At 38.8% G+C, this 10,026-nt stretch overlaps 1 protein-coding gene across 8 annotated transcripts in view; it reads right to left on the reverse strand.

Moving 5' to 3' along the window:
- Sntg1 (syntrophin gamma 1) overlaps window positions 1-8,977 on the reverse strand; it is a 774,196-nt gene extending 765,219 nt beyond the window's left edge. For 4 of the 8 annotated variants that reach the window (XM_063258519.1, XM_063258518.1, XM_063258522.1 and 1 more), the window contains exon 1: window positions 6,681-8,977. The gene's annotated coding sequence lies outside the window, so the exon portion shown is untranslated. The remainder of the gene's footprint in view (window positions 1-6,680) is intronic. The other 4 variants (XM_063258515.1, XM_063258514.1, XM_063258516.1 and 1 more) reach the window with 2 other exon arrangements.
- Window positions 8,978-10,026: the final 1,049 nt, after the last annotated feature.

The raw sequence follows: 10,026 nt of genomic DNA on the forward strand, positions 1-10,026 counted from the left end.
CTATTATCAATAAATCAAGAATAACAAACGTTAGCGAGGGTGTGAGATGAAAGGAAACTTCTCCACATTGGTGAGAGTGTAGACTGGTGCAACCACTGTGGAAATCAGTGTGGTGATTCCTCAGAGGTTTCATTTGATACAGCTATTCCCCTCCTGACTGCTTTCCCAAAGAACTGAAGTGTCATACCACAGTGATACACGGATATTCCTTTGTATAGGGGCATAATTGGTTCTAGTTATAATAATCGTGGAAATAGCCCAAATGCCCATCAACCAATGAATGGTTAAAAAGCTATTTTTTTAGTACAGTGGATCACTATTCTACCATAAAGAAGGGTAGGCTTGAGACAGTTTTAATAAATGGTTGCACCTTGACATCATACTCTTAAGTGTAATAAATCTGACATAAATGTTTAAATACTGCATTGTTTCTCTGGTATGGGAAACAAAAGGTGTTAATAAAGACTATGATGTATAATAGAAAATGTTCAAATGGGAAGCAGAATAAGGGAGAGGGGATTGTGTAAGGAAGGGACAAAAGAAAAAAGAAAATAGAAAAAAACAAATGACAACAAACCTTTTGTAAATAAAGAGGAGAAAATGGGTTGAAAGGAAGGAGAGCAGAGGGGAACAGGAAAAAAGAAGCAGCAAGTCCTGTCATGCATGTATACAAATTTCCTATGGTAAAGGTTATTGTTATGCATGCTTAAAATGTAACAATAGAATACAGTCATCCAAAAAATAAAGTAATAAGTTATTTTTAAAACTTTTAAAAATTGGTCAATTTTCTCCAATTAGTTAGAAGAATTCTTACATGGAGAAAGTTATGTGCTTGGAGTAAAAAAGAAGCAGTAAATATGTTGTGAAATTAATGAATTATATCACCATGATTGAACTTACTTTGATTCTAAATGTAATCTGTTTTATAGTTTTTTGGCTGTATTAGCTGTAATCAATGGCATAAAACTGTCCTCAGTAATTTGCTGCCTTTGAAATTTTAAGCTGAGCAGGAAGTCAAATCTAAATACACTGGCCCATCATATGTAACAAAATATAATTTGAAATTCATAGAAAAATATATAAAAATAACATTAAAAACTACCCAGGCAGAAGTACTTTTATTCCCACTTGTTATTCATTTTGAATAATAAAGAGCCCACCCATAAAACTGGGTTGCATTAACTACACTGAAGATCACATGATGAACATATAAAGTTTTTTTTTTTTTTTTAAGAGAGCTTTCTGATAGACAGTGAACCAATGAGCATGATTTGCTGAGTAGTCTGTCCAATGTAGATGAACTAAATGCCTTAAAAATTTTCGGTAGATTCTTCAGTCCAGCTACTGCAGAGATTGTTGCCTATTCTGTGATGTAGTCTGCCCTAAGCTAAAAACTGATAGTCATTTAAAGACTGGCTTTATCCCCTCTATAGATCCAGATTTCATGATCTCTACCTTATTTTAAACTCTGGCTTCTCAGTGCAATATTCATTAGCTAATCCTAGTACTACTGAGAAGAGAAATCATTTTTTGAAAGAAACAGTGTTGACCACTAATGAATGAGGAGGTGTAAAAAAAAAAGCGAAAACATAACTTGGGAGACAAATAGATATAAAAGAAAGTAAGAGACACAGAAAGAATCAGAGAGATAAAAACATAAAAATGGAAAAGAAAGATAATAAATACTGATTAAAACATAAAGCCAACACTGAAGAATATATACATTATTTAAATACTGTGTCCATTGTAATTTATTGTTAAATGATGCGTTCACCCCTAAATCCTATGTATTTTCTGTCATTTGGGTGCGGGTACATACGCGGAATGATGTGAGAGATGCCAAAAATAGTTTTGAGTTTACACTCATATATTCTTGTTTATTTCCTCATGGGTAGTGATTATCCCCGAATAGAACAAACACTCCACTGATGAACTCTCAAATTATCATAAAGTTATGTTTCCCAAACCATACGATTATGGAGAGGAAAACCATGCGAGACCTCAGATTTTGCACGTGCTTAATGTATTTCTCAGCAGGTAGCGCTCTTCTGTCATCAACATTATTAAACATTTTAATGTCAGATACTTACTTCTTTTTGGTTCCTCTTTGAGAAAACTTAAAGAGAAATACTTTTTTAAAAGTTTTTATGAAAAATATGTAATTGTTTATATCTTATACAACTTCTGAAAGATTCTTATGCTGTTATTTTGTGAAATTACCAAGCAAGCATTTGCTCCTTTAAAAAAATTGAGCTCAAACTTTCAGAGACTGGTAATATGTTTTTAAATATCAGTGCAATTAAGTTACTTAGTGAACTTTAAGATTAAAATTGTATGTAAATATATACATTAAACATGATGAGGGGATAATTATGAGAATTCATATAATTTGATTTAATGATTCTCTAATTGTTTTTAATAAATATATTACTTAAGTTTTGCTGATAAGTTGAAGACCAAATTCATTAAAACCAAAGTGATTTTCTGAAAGTGAGCACAAACAATGGTTTGATCAAGCTTCACAACATTAATTCAAAATAAAACTTTCATCCTCATGAAATTATTCTCATGATCTCCAATTTCCTGGTTTCTTTTTACAAAACCTTTATCTTTGGATCTTTTCCTGTTTTGTTTTTTAAGCAATAACAAATCAAATTTCCCCAAAATTCAAAATTATACCATTAACTAGGCAATTATATAATTTTTATTTTTGTTAAATTCAAATAATCGATACTATAAAACTATGCTGGAAGTAACTTCATGATCAATCTACCTTTCTTCAATATACTGTAAGAATATTTTAGTAATATTTCAGTCATCTATACACACCAAATGTTAGTAAATTGCACTGAAAAAAAATCATAGTTATTTGTAAAGTTCCATGTGATTAAAACAAGTAAACAAAGCAGTATTGCTAAACTTAAGATTTTCTGAAGAGATATATGAACAGAGTCTAGGTTTTGTACTAAATCAAGACCAAATCTTTAGCATTGTCAGGTTATTTGCACAGATCTTCCCACATTGTTCAAATCATGCCCTCTATAGCCATTAGCCATAAATTAAAGCAAAATGTTTTATTGATGTGAGCATTTATGCAACAATGATTGGAGATAGCAAGCTTCAAAGTCTACTTTCTCCTTTGAGTTTCCTTGTCAACATCATGAAAAATAAATATCAATGTTTCCTTGTAGATAAGAAAACTGTGACACAAAGAGTCACAGAATCTGCTAAGATCAAGTTGAATGTTGCTAAACTCTGGTGATACTGTCCCAAGTTTGACTACTTGGTACAGAGCACGGTATCAGTCTTGAGTAATATTTTAAAGCAGGTCTTCTCTGTCTTAAAATATTGATACCAATAATACATGTAACAACAGGTTCTGAAGTGTACTTTTAATATTGAGGTATGAGAAGAGGGGATGCAGAAAAATAATTAGCAGTGAACTTTTCCTTGAGTGATTATATATGCTACTCGAAATGACTTACAGTAACACACACAATGGCATTTCATTTTCCAACACACTCTCTGAAACATCACATTTAGAATTCCCAATAGTTCACAAAGTATCATTCATTCTTTTCATAAATATTTTGATGTCGTCTACATGTAAAGGTTTCTTCATTGAGTGGCAAAAATTTCCCATTTCAAGGAAGACAATTAAGTGTCTATGAGTTGAATGACTCATACAAGATCTTATGATCAGTAATTCAAACATTTTGATATTTTGACTGTCAAAAACTATTTTTCTACACTATGGTGCATAACATGTTTGATACTGCAGCAAGTTGTCTCTCTCAATATATGCCATGTATAACTCACTGTGCTAAGCTAAACAGGAGAAAAATGCCAAAAAGACTGAGAACTATCCTGCTACTCATTATTCAGACTTCTGGGGAGGTAAGGTGGCTGGAACATTTCTAGCCTATATTTTTCTTCATGACTATGTTTTACCTTTCTATGTGGGATACTGTAAAATAGCAACATCTTGGCTTTCTGGAATTTGTAGCTTTTAAATGTAATAGGCAAAGGTCAATTACCAAAGGGTCTTCTCCAATTTCAGTAAAAATCAATTCTTACTTTTATGTTTTTTGATACAATTTGAACTTTATGTATAGTAACTTCAGTGTAAACCACAGGTATTAAGATCCAATATAAGGTAAGAATCCAGTAACAACTTTAGAATATTCAATTGGTGTTTAGATGGCCTGCACAAAAATTAACCAAGTAAAATTTTTACAATATTTTAAAATGTAAAGATTCAAGGTAAATCTCTTCCCTACTTGACATTCCATTTCTTATTAATGGAAAAAAGGCAACTGAACAGATTTCTAGATTCATTTTTAATTTTTATTCTGGTCCTTTATACTTGTCATTATATAATTCCATTTCTCTTTTCCTTCTGAGTCTCAAATGTAAGTGACAGCCAATAACACTTCATCTTACCCAACTGAACTTTTTATTAGGGAGAGAAGACATAGAATTATTAATTACTGTGTCAGTTACTGCTAAGATCTCTTGCATCCTGTTGTGGGAACAAAACAAATGACTATCAAGGCAAGAGATTGCTTTAATAAATGGGGATGTCCCCAAAAGAAGTGCTGATTTTCCTTTGGAGAAAGGCAAAATCAAAATGAAAGCTGTTTCCACTAGGTTTCCCAGTTACTTTATGTATGCATGTAAGTGTGTGTGTGTGTGTGTGTGTGTGTGTGTGTGTGTGTGTTTACTTATTTATTTATAGAATTGTAGTTTAGCATTTGCCTTGGCATTACATTTATTTGAAAAACTCTTTCTGAATGTCACAACATTTCCCCAGAGATAAGGGCTGGCAGGGACTTCCATATACTTTCATGAATAGGATAGAGTTCAGAAGAGTAAATTAGAGTTATTTATTTCAGTGACTAACTCTCTGAAGAGATTAGGGAAAGCTAAGTTTTATTTTGGTGGTTTTGCTACACAGAGAGAAAGTCTGCCCCCTAGGCCACTGAGAAGAGAACAGTGGCCATCCACTCACTGGTATGCATCCTGGGACACATTCCCTGATTTCATTTTATGCTCCACTGACCAGGGGAGTCCATCTCTGCTAATTAATTGACAACCAAAATAATAGTTTAACCACATGTTGTAACTCTCTTAAAACATGATTAAGTTTCCCACATAGTAATTTCACTTCCACATCTTTGAGACTAAAAAAAAAAATTTGGATCGTGTCGAGAACACATTTAGGAATCCAAATCAGTTGTAGATCTTTCTGCTGCTCAGAAGATCATTTCTGACCTATCTAGGACAAAAGAGCCCCCAAGGAGCTTAGTGACATAAATGCCTCTGCTCCTTTTCTGCTAAGCAAGCAGGTTCATTGCAAGTGGTGACTGACACTTAAGAATGATTGCTCCACGGAGGATAATTGCTACTCCCCAGCCAGTGCATCAGCTCACCAACAAGTACCCTTATAACAACGTCACAGTTTGTGTGTATGTGTGTGTGTCCATTGTGCATGTGTGTGTTAAAATTCAGGAAGATGGTGAGTGTGAAAATACGTTAGAAGTATTTTATTATCATTTCTACATGGCCTAGAAAATTAAAATAAAAGCCTCCTGAACTCCTGTCATTTTTCAATGGGACAAACGCTTTCTATAGCCTTTTTTATGGGTACACCGTCACATGTATTTGCATAGCTCTAAAAGTTGGTCCTTATAAGTCAACACTCTCCTCTGAACCGAATGTGCTCCTTGGAGTTAATCTAGTTCTTCTTCAAATGTCAAGCATAGGTTATAAATTTGTATAACTGCTTTTACTAAGTGAACCATTCTTATTAAAATGCTTATCAAGGTCACCATGAAAGATTGTAATGTTAAAGCTCCAAAAGAAGTTTCCAATAACAAGAATAAAGAGAAAGCAGATTTAGTTATCATTTTAATGTTTATAGCTTATTTAGAATCCATTGGCTCCTACCACTTTTTCAGTGACAAATGCATTTTGTAGAACTAGTAAGAATGTTTTCAAAACCCAGGTCTCCTAAAGAGACACAGTAAAGGGTCTCATTTTCTGCCTTCTAGTGGGCCTGCTTTAAGCAAGCAATCTTGAGATTTAAAAGGCTGGAGATTCTAGGTAAAATTTGTAGATAAAATTCTACAGGTGTAGATATGCTTTAATAGTTAGATTCAGAAATGGATCAGTGTTTTACGTGTCTCCAAGTGGCGTAACAATTTTTAACTATAAAAAATATACTAGGGTGTTTAATCCATCTCCGTTTCCAACTTTTTGAATCTTGCTTTAACCCAGCCACAGCCACTTTTAACTGCACTCATAAAGACCAAGAAACACCCTCTTGCAAAATACCAGTTCATACTAGATTTTTTAAAGAAAACCAAATATACAAGGATTCAAAAAGGTTTTGGCTACGCAATGGAAAAATATCAAACTAAAATGTCCATAATATTGTGTCAACTGTATATTTTTGTTACTATTGTCATATAAAGGACTTCAGAAAGGATAAAAAATATTAATTAGGCAAGATCTTTCTTAAGACCATGCTTTAGGACTAAACATATACAAATAAAACAAAATTGCTTGCTTTCTCCACCATCCAAGAAGAAAAATAATACTGTTAACACTCTGTCTGTTAAACCTTAGGAAAAGTCATGAGAGTTTTACACAAAAGAACTAGGAGTATTATCACTTACCTGATAGAGGTAGAGGAAAGAAGTCTTCTCAGTTTTCCTAAGGCAAGGTTTAGAGATCTCGTACTTCTTCTCACAAAGCTATTTCCAAAATATTTGCAATCCACTCAGGAACATTCTCCTTATTTCAAGATCGTGGGCCTTTGAGCGTTCCAGCCCCGGCTGCAGAGCCCATGATTTCTCCGGGCTTCTAAGAACTTCCACTTCACTCTTCTGCCTGCATCCCTCCCAGCCCCCTAAAGAAAATTTATTTGAAGTTGCTGCTAAGACTTTAACTGGAGCGTGTGCACTCAGAGCCCTGTACCTAGGTGCAGCCGGATGGGGAGGGTTATTTTTCGTCCAACAAGGAAGAGGACAGGACAGCCAGGGCTATTAGCAGGCACTGCCTTTTAGCAATGAGAAGTCGGGTATTCCACTGGCCCTGGCGACGACGGTGGCACCGAGGACAGCAGAGGTGGGTGCAGCAGCGCAGTTTGTTCTCTGTGGCTGCAGCTCTGTCCGGAGACGCTGTCCATTCCCTCCGGTGCTGAAGCCGGCAGCCAGAACCCAAACCTCGCTTTCCTCCACCAGCGGAGCCTCGCAGCTTTCTTGTCTTCCAGCCTGTGTTTTTCTCCTCTCGCGCTTTAATTTTTGTCAAGCGTCAATTCTCTGTCCAAAATAACCCACTCCCATGCTCATTTGTTGGCAGCGTTTCGGGAGCGGTGAGAATCCATGGGAAATAAGACCACAGCTTCTCCTGACTTTTCTGTGGCCCTGGACGAGTTTCCTAATGGTAGAAATGAAAGAGAACGCACGAACGCGCGCGCACACACGCGCACGAGAGAGAGAGAGAGAGAGAGAGAGAGAGAGAGAGAGAGAGAGAGAGAGAGAGAGAGAGAGAGAGGAGAACCATGGAAAATCCAGAGCTTCTTTGGAAAGCTCCCGGGTCTTCAATTACATAAGATGGAAACGGCTATTTTGGAAGACTCCAAAATCGTGCTTATCCATCAAAGAAACCGCATTTAAATTTTGAGAAGCCTTATCTGAAAACCGCAGATTAAACACAGGATAAATCCTTAAACCCTACCCACAGAAACGACAGGTTATTGTCAGAGCCTAAGAAGAGAAGGAAAGAATGGAAAAGAAAAGGGAGGAAGGCTTCTGAGCTCAGCTACCTTGCGAAATGCTGCTGAATTGGTTCAGATTTTAAAGCAGCTTAGAGGACCCTGCGGACCAGTTCCCGTGAGCGTCAGTGCGGGGCTCCTCTGGCCAGGGGAGCGAAGCATCCAGCCTGCATCCCCAGGGCAGAGCTCGCCAGGGGCTCTGGCCAGGCTCCCGCAGAGGGCGGGAAGCGCTTAGAAACAAGGGTAGGATTAAGAAAATGCATAAAGTCAGCGGGAGGGCTGGGTCTCTCCGAGGCCACCGCTTGGGTTTTCAGCTCATTTTAAGAGCCCCAGTCCCTTGGCTTCCCCACTCCGGAGTCTGATTCTTCCTCTGGTTCTACGCAGACCAGCACATCTGCCCGCGTCCCCACTCTGGGAAACTGACTGATACTGAGCAGACACGGAATAGGGTGGGTGGTCCTGAAGGCGGTCGCCTGGGCTCGCTGCTCACACAGGGCAACGCGTGCAGACGCGAGTGGAGTGAAAGGAGGAATAAACTATTTGGCATTGAAACTGTTAAAAAAAAAAATAAAAGTGAAATCGTGTTCAGGAAAACTCTCGATGCTCTTGTAGGACGCGAGGAAGAGGCACTAAGGAGGGGGATTCCCTTACCCAGCCAACCTCTTCGTCACCCAACTTGTGCAGTGCAGACTTCAGCACCCAGAGACTGGTGACAGACTCGAGAGGAAATTGGAGAAGGCCTGGGAAGGGCGCGGGCTGGGGATACGGACCCCAAAAACTGATGCCTCTCGGATACTGGAATGGGACCACGCCTGCTCTTGGCCTCCCTCCTTCCACGTTTCCACGGGGCCAGTCTGGAAGCACCTTTCAGGGTGGGCCGGTCCTGGGCGGAGAGGAGTCTGCGCGCGCTCCAAGGTGCGCGGTGCGCGTGGGGCAGGCGGGAGCGAGCGCGGCAGGGGAGGAGGCTGCTGCAGCCCGCGGGTTTCCAGGGGGTTCCTTAGAGGAGACGCGCCTTGCGTGGAGTTGGAATCACTACAGAAAGAAAACTCAACGGGCAGCTTATTTACTCACAGAAAGAGCAAGTGATTTTGCAGGACTTTGAGTCATTGCCTCAAGCAGCAGCAGCAGCAGCAGCAGCAGCAGCAGCAGCAGCAGCAGCAGCAGCAGCAGCAGCGTCTTCCTTTCCCTGGGGTGGTCACTGCACGCTCCCAGGCCCGGGCTGCAAGAGGCCCTGGTCAGCGCTGGACTCATTTCAGGCCGCGAACGCTGTGTGGAGCTGCGTACGCAGGAATGTTCCAGCTGAGGAGTCCGCTGTGAAGTTTGTCTAACAGACCTTTCCAGCAGGAGGGACAACGTTAAAGAAACGAATAGGAGTCCGCCTCAAATCTCATCTAGGGAAGCATCTGACCTCGCAGAGATGCACAAATCTAAAGAGACTGTTTGTCTCCGGAGGCGAATTTTGAAGGAGCTCTTTGTCTTCCCGTTCCTGTGAACACAGATTGCTCAGGATCCTAGTAAATGAAGATCCCCATTTTCCTCGGAAGACTGGGACAAGCGCGTGCTTCCTTTATCTATCAGAACAAGTACGCGTCCTCTGCACAAATAAGTTTCAGGAAACACCCAGGTTTTGTTAGAGGAGGAAAACAAGTCTCTTTGGTGAGGGCTACTTTATTTTGCCACCATCACGCTCTGTCAGAGGAGGTTTTTCTCTCTTGTATTCAGTTCTATGCTTTGAGTTAATTTGTTTAAATTATTTTCTCTGGTCATATAGGGGTATGAATCATTGCGGAAAAGCAACACGTCAAATAAAAGAAAATCACTCCAATGAGGCACAGAGTGCAAAGATGTTACTAATTAAAAACATATGCACTTGATTATTCAGTCTTAGAGGAACAGATTTTCTCTTCTTTCTGAACACTGATTGACACTAACTCCGAGTCCTTCCCGCCCCCCTTTCTCCTGCCAATGGAAGGAAAAAGAAACAGCTGATTAATTTGAGCTGTCAGAGCTAACAGATTATGTTAGTTTGATGTCTTTTCTTGAAGAAGCAAAATCTACTCCATATTTTTCCTCATCAAGTTGTGCAACCAGTTATGGAAATTAAGATGATGAACGTCAAATGCAGTCTAACATCAGATTCCACAAATGAATATAAATGAAGTATAAGGAAAAAAACAGGAGACAGATAAACCAAGACTAATTGAAGAAGTATCCGAAGAATTTCGCCCTTGGATATTGGTGAAACA

This window comes from Cavia porcellus, unplaced genomic scaffold (assembly GCF_034190915.1).
Source record: "Cavia porcellus strain 051 isolate PalLab524CR breed Dunkin Hartley unplaced genomic scaffold, mCavPor4.1 scaffold_11, whole genome shotgun sequence".
Lineage (NCBI taxonomy): Eukaryota > Metazoa > Chordata > Mammalia > Rodentia > Caviidae > Cavia > Cavia porcellus.